This window comes from Mus caroli, chromosome X (assembly GCF_900094665.2).
Source record: "Mus caroli chromosome X, CAROLI_EIJ_v1.1, whole genome shotgun sequence".
Lineage (NCBI taxonomy): Eukaryota > Metazoa > Chordata > Mammalia > Rodentia > Muridae > Mus > Mus caroli.
The window spans coordinates 57615494-57624572 of record NC_034589.1 but is presented as its reverse complement, the minus strand read 5'-3'; the positions used below and the strand labels follow the sequence as shown (position 1 = coordinate 57624572).

The 9079-nt window shown below is 36.7% G+C and overlaps 1 pseudogene; it reads left to right on the top strand.

The window, feature by feature from the left end:
- Positions 1-8204: 8204 nt before the first annotated feature.
- LOC110287441 lies at positions 8205-8834 on the top strand (annotated as a pseudogene).
- Positions 8835-9079: the final 245 nt, after the last annotated feature.

The window sequence follows — 9079 nt, the reverse complement described above, 5'->3', positions numbered from 1 at the left end:
GCCGGATGAGGCCTGTGGCCCTACTCTGGCCGGTTTCTGCTTCCCTAACTAATGCAGTCTCAGGTCCAGCGCACAATTGGATTGGACTTAAATGGCATTTCTTAATACTCTGGTTTCTCTTTAGATCTTATAAATCTTTCACCTTTTACTTAAAATGGCATTTCCAAAAGAAAAGCACCAAAATAATACATTGATACATATATTTTACTTTAATAGTGTCCAAAACATAAATAAAGTTGTAATAGTGAAAAATATTTATATCAGTAGACTATAAATAAAGTGATATCATGTGAGACTACTGCAGTTAGTGCATAGTTTTACTTGTAGACAAAGATTAAACACTACTTAGTAAAACAATTTGGCAATAAGTATAGAATTGTACAAAAAAGTAATTTGCTCAATAAATGCTTACTCAGGAAATTCGGCTCAAATAAATAAGTGAACTCAAAGAACATATTATTTTAAGGCAGTGATATTCAGCTAGCAGCAATTTGCTCCCCAGAAGATATTTGGCAAAATCTGTGAATGTTTTCTGTTTACCAGAAAAATTAGGGTGCTACTAGAAGAAGCAAGAGATATTGTTAAATACCCTCCAATGCACAGTGCAACTAGCAACAGAAAATATTTCTAACAAGGAGAACCATGCAAATGTAGGTGAATAGTACTTATTGAAAAATCATGCATAATTAACAACTTAAATGTTCATTTTACCATAATGAAAAGGATGCCTATCTATACACCTATCTATTCAATGTATTATTGTGTTCATATTTAAAATGATAGGATGTTTGAAATATAAAACTGGAAATGTAAACTAGCAATTAGTGAGGAATATATATGTGTTGAATCTTGAATGCAAACAATTGAGTCAGTACCAGAAACTGCTATCATATTATCGATTTGCTGAAAAAATTTATAGACTTGCCCAAAGGAAAAACATAAGTCATGCACACTCAGAAAAAAATGCATCAGGGCCATCTTCTTGACTCTTTTCCCTCCTTCTAATATGTCTGGTCAGAAAAAAAAACTGATGAAAATGAAGAGACAATTTGTCAAATTGAGGCAAACACCATAAAAATCTTTATGGATTTTGCTGACATAAAATTTATTCTCTTGAATTGCAAATTCAAAGAAGCTCACATCATTCAGTCTGTTCAAAAAACCAATTAGCAATAACTCATCCTCAGCAAAATTTAGGACATTCAATTTCTTGTCATCTGAGATAGCATTTTAGATAATACTAGGTCAGAGAAAGGGAGAAATGATACATAATCTGAAGTAATGTTTGTACAATACTAAAAAAAAACCGAGAAAATGAAAAAGTGAACTAGTAAGGGTGTTTGTGTGGATTTGCACCCTTGCATATCAAGTAAAATTAGGGTGGTATTCTTGTACCATTCAATTATCCAAAGATGTGAAGAAAATCAAGAATGGTGGAGATCAAAAGTCAAGCACAAGTCCAATGATAGTGAGTTTAAATCAGGTCTTAAAGACTGTACTTCCTGGAGACTGTAGACACCTGTTACATTTTCTACCTTTTAGAGGCTGTCCAAGGTCCTTGTCCTGAGTTTTAAGTTGTTTGCTATAAAAATAATAGGGTAAAAGAGTTATACCTTATTACCTATGTGTGTGATATGCTAATTCATGTTTGTATTGTGAGTGTGGTGTTAAAGTTGTCAACTTGACAGAATCTTAGGGTCACCATGGACATGCCTACTGGGCATGCCAGTGAGAGATTACCTTAATTTCATTAATTAAGGAGGGAATAGAAACTCATGCTACCTTTCTCTGGCTTGGATCTGGACTGTGCAGGTCGAGAAAGGGAGTTGAGCAGCAGCATGTATTAATCATTTTCTACTTGTTGACCATGGATTTGATGTATCCAGATGTTTCAAGTTTCTGCTATTTTGACTGCCCCACACTGATGGGCTGTACTTTAAAATATGGGCGTGTAGAAATTCTTTCTCCCTTAGGTTGCCTTTGTCAGTCTGATTTATCATGTCAATGGAAAAGATGTCAAGACACTGAAGGAGCATTCAAGTATAGTTTTACCTCATTCCTTCATTTGTATGCTTTCAATCATGAAAGGCAATGCTCTACAAGCATGTGACCATTGCATGTCACGGAACCAGTTATTTGTCTCATAAATAAACAGCTTCTCTGGCTTCTATAGTGTATTAAAGTCACAAAATTTATGGAATTTCATATAAATATATGAAATGCATTAGACTTATTATGGGCTGCAGTCCAAGTAACCTAACAATGGACACCTGTAAATGAAAAGTCCAGGATCTAGCAGTTGCTCCATCCCAAAAGACTGGGTGTTTCAGCTGATCTTCCATATAAACTTGAATCCTGAAGAAGGAAGCTCCAATTGATGTGCTGGCAAAGTGAGTACAAGCAGGCAAAGATTAAAGAAAACTTACCTCTTCCACTGTCCTTATATAGGCCTCCAGCAGAAGTTATGGCCTATATTAAAGGTATGCCACAAGAGGTATATTAAAGGCATATGTCAAGCCATATCAAAGTATATGCCATACAAACCTCAGTATCTGGGACAAAATCTTGTATCTTCCTACCTCAAAATCCAGATCAAAGACATGTTGTCCTCTTTAAGATTAAGATGATCAAAATTAAGATCACACGTGTACGCTTTCAATCTTCTTGTATCTGTTGAGGCCTCTTTTGTGAGCAATTATATGGTCAATTTTGGAGAGGCTACCATGAGGTGCAGAAAAAAAAAGGTACATTCTCTTGTTTTAGGATGAAATGTTCTATAGATATCTGTTAACTCTATTTGGTTCATAGTCACTGTGTCTCTGTTTAAGTACAATGGCTATTCCAGCATATTTCTTGAGACCCTTTGCTTGGAAATTTTTTCCAGCCTTTTACTCTGAGGTAGTGTCTGTCTTTTTCAATGAGGAGCGCTTCATGGATCCAGAAAAATGCTGGATCATGTTTCAGTATCCAGTCTGTTAGTCTATGTCTTTTTATTGGGGAATTGAGTCCATTGATATTAAGAGATATTAAGGAAAAGTAATTGTTGCTTCGTTTTATTTTTGTTGTTAGAGTTGGCATTCTGTTCTTGTAGCTGTCTTCTTTTTGGTTTGTTGAGGAATTACTTTCTTGCTTTTTCTAGGGCGTGATTTCCGTCCTTGTATTGTTTTTTTGTTTGTTTGTTTGTTTTTGTTTGTTTGTTTGTTTGTTTTCTGTTATTATCCTTTGAAGGGATGGATTCGTGGAAAGATAATGTGTGAATTTGGTTTTGTCGTGGAATACTTTGGTGTCTCCATCTATGGTAATTTAGAGTTTGGCTGGGTATAGTAGCCTGGGATGGCATTTGTGTTCTCATCCTGTCTGTATAACATCTGTCCAGTATCTTTTGGCTTTCATAGTCTCTGGTGAAAANTCTGGTGTAATTCTGATAGGCCTGCCTTTATATGTTACTTGACATTTTCCCTTACTGCTTTTAATATTCTATCTTTATTTAGTGCATTTTTTGTTCTGAATATTATGTGTCGGGAGGAATTTCTTTTCTGGTCCAGTCTATTTGGAGTTCTGTATGCTTCTTGTATGTTCATGGGCATCTCTTCCTTTAGGTTTGGGAAGCTTGCTTCTATTATTTTGTTGAAGATGTTTGCTGGTCCTTTAAGTTGAAAATCTTCATTCTCATCTACTCCTATTATCTGTATATTTGGTCTTCTCATTGTGTCCTGAATTTCCTGGATGTTTTGAGTTAAGATCTTTTTGCATTTTGCATTTTCTTTGATCGGTGTGCTGATGTTCTCTATGGAATCTTCTGCACCTGAGATTCTNTCTTCCATCTCTTGTATTCTGTTGCTGATGCTCANATCTATGGTTCCAGATTTCTTTCGTAGGNTTTCTATCTCCAGGGTTGCCTCACTTTGGGTTTTCTTTATTATGTCTACTTCCCTTTTTTTGGTCTTGTATGGTTTTGTTCATTTCTATCACCTGTTTGGATGTGTTTTCTTGTTTTTCTTTAAGGACTTGTAACTCTTTAGCAGTGTTCTCCTGTATTTCTTTAAGTGAGTTATTAAAGTCCTTCTTGATGTTCTCTAACATCATCATGAGATATGTATGCTTTTAAATCCAGGTCTAACTTTTCGGGTTTGTTTTGGTGGCCAGGACTGGGTTTAGTGGGAGTGCTGCATTCTGATGATTGTGTGTGGTCTTGGTTTGTGTTAGTAAGATTCTTATGTTTCTCTTTCATCATCTTGTAGTCTCTGGAGTTAGTTGTTATAGTTGTCTCTGGTTAAAGCTTGCTCCTCCAGTGATTATGTTAGCCTCTATCAGCAGACCTCGGAGACTAGCTCTCTCCTGAGTTTCAATGGTCAGAGCACTCTCTGCAGGCAAGGTCTCCTCTTGCAGGGAAGGTGCCCAGATATCTGGTGTTTGAACCTGCCTCCTGGTAGAAGTTGTGTTCCACTCACCAAAGTTCCTAAGATCACTTGGAGACTCCTCTAGGGACCTTGCTGGTGTCTGATGACTCTGCGCCCAAGGTGACCAGGAGCAGGCACTGAATGGAAGGGACTTGTGACCCTGGTCAGGCCGGGTTTTCTGCTTCCCTAATTAATGCTGTCTCTGTTCTTGCGTGGTTGGATTAGAACAGAAGTTTTGTTCCACTCAGCAGAGGTCCTAAGATCCCTTGGAGATTCCTCTGGGGATCTTGGGAGTGTCCACTGACTCCATGCCCAAGGTGACCCGGAGCTGGAGCCTATCGGAAGGGCAATTTTTTCTTTCAATCATTCCCTCAAGAAAAGCAGTGTCTCATGCAAATTAAAGTGTAATAACACAAATGTTTTTCCTGTAGACAACCACTGTGCTTCAGAAGTGATTTCTATACACTTCTTCTTATTAAAGGATATTAAATGTGTTCAAATGTTAAATGTAATAAAAGACATATGCTCAGGATGTATTATAATAAACCCTGTGTTTGTGTATTAATTAGGAAGGTAAGTCCTTAATGAAAAATGGCTTGCATTTTAACTCTGAGAGTCTGAGACATTATGATCAGAAACACAGATGATTAGTATGCTTGAGTATGCTTTGACACATTGATATCTGTCTTAGTTTGTACTACTATGTAGTTTGATTCCCTAATTTTCTTAGATGATTAGCATAAATATCAGCAAAGACCAAAAGGCAAAATATCTATGCAGTAATTTAAAAAGAGTTCTGGCCTTGTGGATTTGGTGAAATTGTATTACAGATGCAAAGGAACCTGATGACCACACTTTGAGAAGTATTTTTCTACTAGATAAGTTGTACAGTCCTATGCAGAATACTTACAACTTTTCATATGTGATTTCTAACTTTACCTCAAAACTTACATCTAAATAGTGATCTTGTTGCACTTCATATGTCAGTAATTCTTAAATGTACTTGGTCCTGACCAAACAAAGTTAATTCATGTATTCTACTTTCTTATAAATCCTTCAGCCTACTTGATACACTGTGATACATAATGTCATTTCTCTTGCTCTTCCAGACATTTTGACACATTCTGTTAATGACAATTTGTTCAATAAATCTTTTTACATTCAACTCCTGGAGTGTCCTGTCTGTGAAATCCTTAGTATGTTCTGACTATCTCTATCACTTGCATGTTCAAATAACAACTGTCTTTCTATATCATTACTATGGTCTACCACACACAAGATTATAAATTTCTTTTGAGGATAAATTATGTTAGTTTCATGTATGTGGTTTTAAGACCTATATTATTACCTGCATAGGTTTTTAATAATCACTGAATGGTGCAGTAATTAATATAAAAATGAGCATTCCAATAAAATATGTTTGGAGGTAAATTTCAACATCAGTACCATAAGCAGATTTTCAACTTAACATAATATTTAACTAAATAACCAAATTTTATTTTTGTCTTTTAAAATTCTTATTCAATCAACATATGAGAAGTCTAATTTTTCTTGTCTCTGTATTTCTTGACAATGGAGATGAGAGTCACTGTTTATAGCATGATAATTAGGTGTTGGTCTGACAAGTAAATGTGTGGGTTTGAAGTCAAATAAACTTTTGATATGACACCTTCTGCTTAAATACATTTGAGACCTTAGCAAAATAATTTAGTTATGCAGAGGCTTAGTGTCATCAGACAATGAGGTGTCAGATGTGAGTACCTCTTAATTCATAATTAGTGAGCTTTCTCTGAGCAAATGAACTTCCTGAGATGAACTAATCCTATTCACAGTCTCACCAATCCCCTGCCCAAATATTTAAATTTTTAAAATGATTTCTCTTATTTTTTGAGATTATATAATTTTCCCTTACCTCCCTTCCTTCCAAATCCACTGATATATCCCTCATTGTTCTATTTCAAATTCATGGCTTCAGTTTTCATTAACTGTTGTTTCATACACACACACACATGCACACACACACACACACACACACACACATATGTGAATATATATACATATATATACACCAAAGTATAACCTTCTTGGTCTGTATCTTATTACTTGTACTTACGTTTTCAGAATTGATAACCAATTGCTGCGATCTTCCCTGGAGACAGCTATTCCTCCTACTTTCAGCATTCCTTAGTTGCCTGTAGTTCTTTGAGTGGGGTTGAGGCTTTATAGGCTTTCCACCATCCACTTTAGCATATCTATTGTTCTTGTCCAGCTCATGTTTTGTCAGTCATGGTTGTTGGATTTTATTTGTGTAGTTTATGACATTACTAAGAAATACCAACATAATCTCTATCTAAATTCCAAACATTTGACCTTAAACACACAGTTAAATGTAGTCCTCACTCCTCAGCAAGGAAAGTTTCTTTACAACTGATCGAGATTATTACAGAAAACTGCAACCAATCAAAATGCAGAGGGAAGCTTAGTCCCAGTGGGTACATCTACAAAACAGTACTCTACCAAAGGCTCAGAGAATATGGCATAAGAATGGGAAGAGAGATCCTAAGAGCAAGAGTGTCAAGGTGTTTCCTGTGATATTATGTGTCCTAGTAATGTTAGAATTCCTGTTTTTTGAGGTGAAATTTTAAATACATGAAGACATAAGCATTTAGACCCTGGCATGAAGATAAGGTCCTAATAAGCCTTCTGACAAAAGAAAGAGCTTTAAAGCTGACTTGGGAAGGTAGGTTTTAGTTTGGCCTTTTAGAAGAATCATAATTCTGGTATAATACACTCTGATTTCAGTGTTTAGTTAGGGATTTCATTTAATAAAATGTTTCTGAATATTTAATAAAAACAAACGTGTATTTATCAAGGACTAACTCTAGCTTATAAATGTTCCTCTGACGGTGGAAAGACAGGCAGAAGAAATGAATCTCATATTTTTTAATAAATGAGGTGAAACATTTAAACTCAAGTTATATTCTTTATGATTAAATATTACATAAAATTACATTGACTTGTTAGACTTTACAATTCATATAACTTATTAAATATAATAAGATTGTGTGGATATTAATTATCTATATATATTTACAACATGAGAATATTTCTGCTTTATAGTTTTTTTCTAAGGTGCTATTTTTCCCATGTAACCAAGGAGATAAAGGGATCTGCAACCCTATAGGTGGAACAACATTATGAACTAACCAGTACCCTGGAGCTCTTGACTCTAGCTGCATATGTATCAAAAGCTGGCCTAGTCGGCCATCACTGGAAAGAGAGGCCCATTGGTCATGCAAACTTTATATGCCCCAGTACAGGAGAACGCCAGGGCCAAAAAGTGGGAATGGGTGGGTAGGGGAGTGGGGGAGAGGGTATGGGGGACTTTTGGTATAGCATTGGAAACGTAATTGAGGAAAATGCGTAATAAAAAGAAACTGGAATGGTGAAAGGAAGATGTGCTGCTAAATCTTGATGACTGATTGAACTGCCCTTTTCTTAGTACTACACAATGTTCCTGTTTCTCAGTAGAATCTTGTCTTGGTTATGATTTCTTTCTGTAGCTCACAGGAATGAGCATGTGCCTTACTTCTGTCATGTGGAAAACAGTGATGTTACTAGAATCTCTTCCAGTATGGGGCTATTTACGCAGAGATATTCCTGAACATAAACAACTTTTTAGTTCTTGTACTTTAATTTCGAAAATATGATCTTGATCATGGTTGTTTAAGGGACCTAATGATATGTTGAAAGCTGAGATTATTATGGAAGTATGTATCTCATTAAATGTCTTTCTGACTCGGGAGCTCCAAAGCGTGTTTGACCGACACGAGGACTGCAAAAGAGAAAGAAATAAGTGAGACCAGTGAATCTCTGAAAACCAAAATGTCTGAACTTCGCCTCTACTGTGACCTCCTGATGCAGCAGGTTCATACGATCCAGGAATTCGTTCACCATGATGAGAGGCATTCCTCTCCCAGTGTGGAGAACATGAATGAAGCCTCCTCCTTGCTCAGTGCCACCTGTAATACATTCATCACAACCCTGGAGGAGTGTGTGAAGATCGCCAACGCCAAGTTTAAACCTGAGATGTTTCAACTGCCTCATCCGGATCCCCTGGTCTCTTCCGTGTCGCCTTCTGTTCAGATGATGAAGCGGTCAGCCAGCCACCCTGGTTCCTGCAGTTCTGAGAGGAGCAGCTGCTCCATCAAAGAACCAGTATCTGCCCTTCACCGACTTCCTCAGCGACGCCAAAGAACCTACTCGGACACAGACTCTTGTAATGATGGCCCCCCTGAAGACCCAGAAATACCTCTTCACTGTTCAGGAAACACACTTAATGGAGATTTGGCATCAGCAACCATTCCGGAAGAAAGCAGACTTATGGCCAAGACACAATCTGAATCTGAAGAACCTCTTCCACCCTTCTCCTGAGGAAACAGACATGTCCAGCTTCCTCTGAGTGTTGCTATGCAAAAGCTGCTGTAATTAAACTCGTTCTGGGCTAGCTTTGCCCTCTCCTTAGGATTTCTCTGCACTTTATAGAATATTGTAAACAAACAACCCACATACTTTTGAAGTGTACTTTATCTTTCTATAGTTTACTTGCAAGAGTATTTTCCTAATAACTTCACAGTATGAATGTGCATCTTTTTTTTTAAACAAATGATGGTGCAACA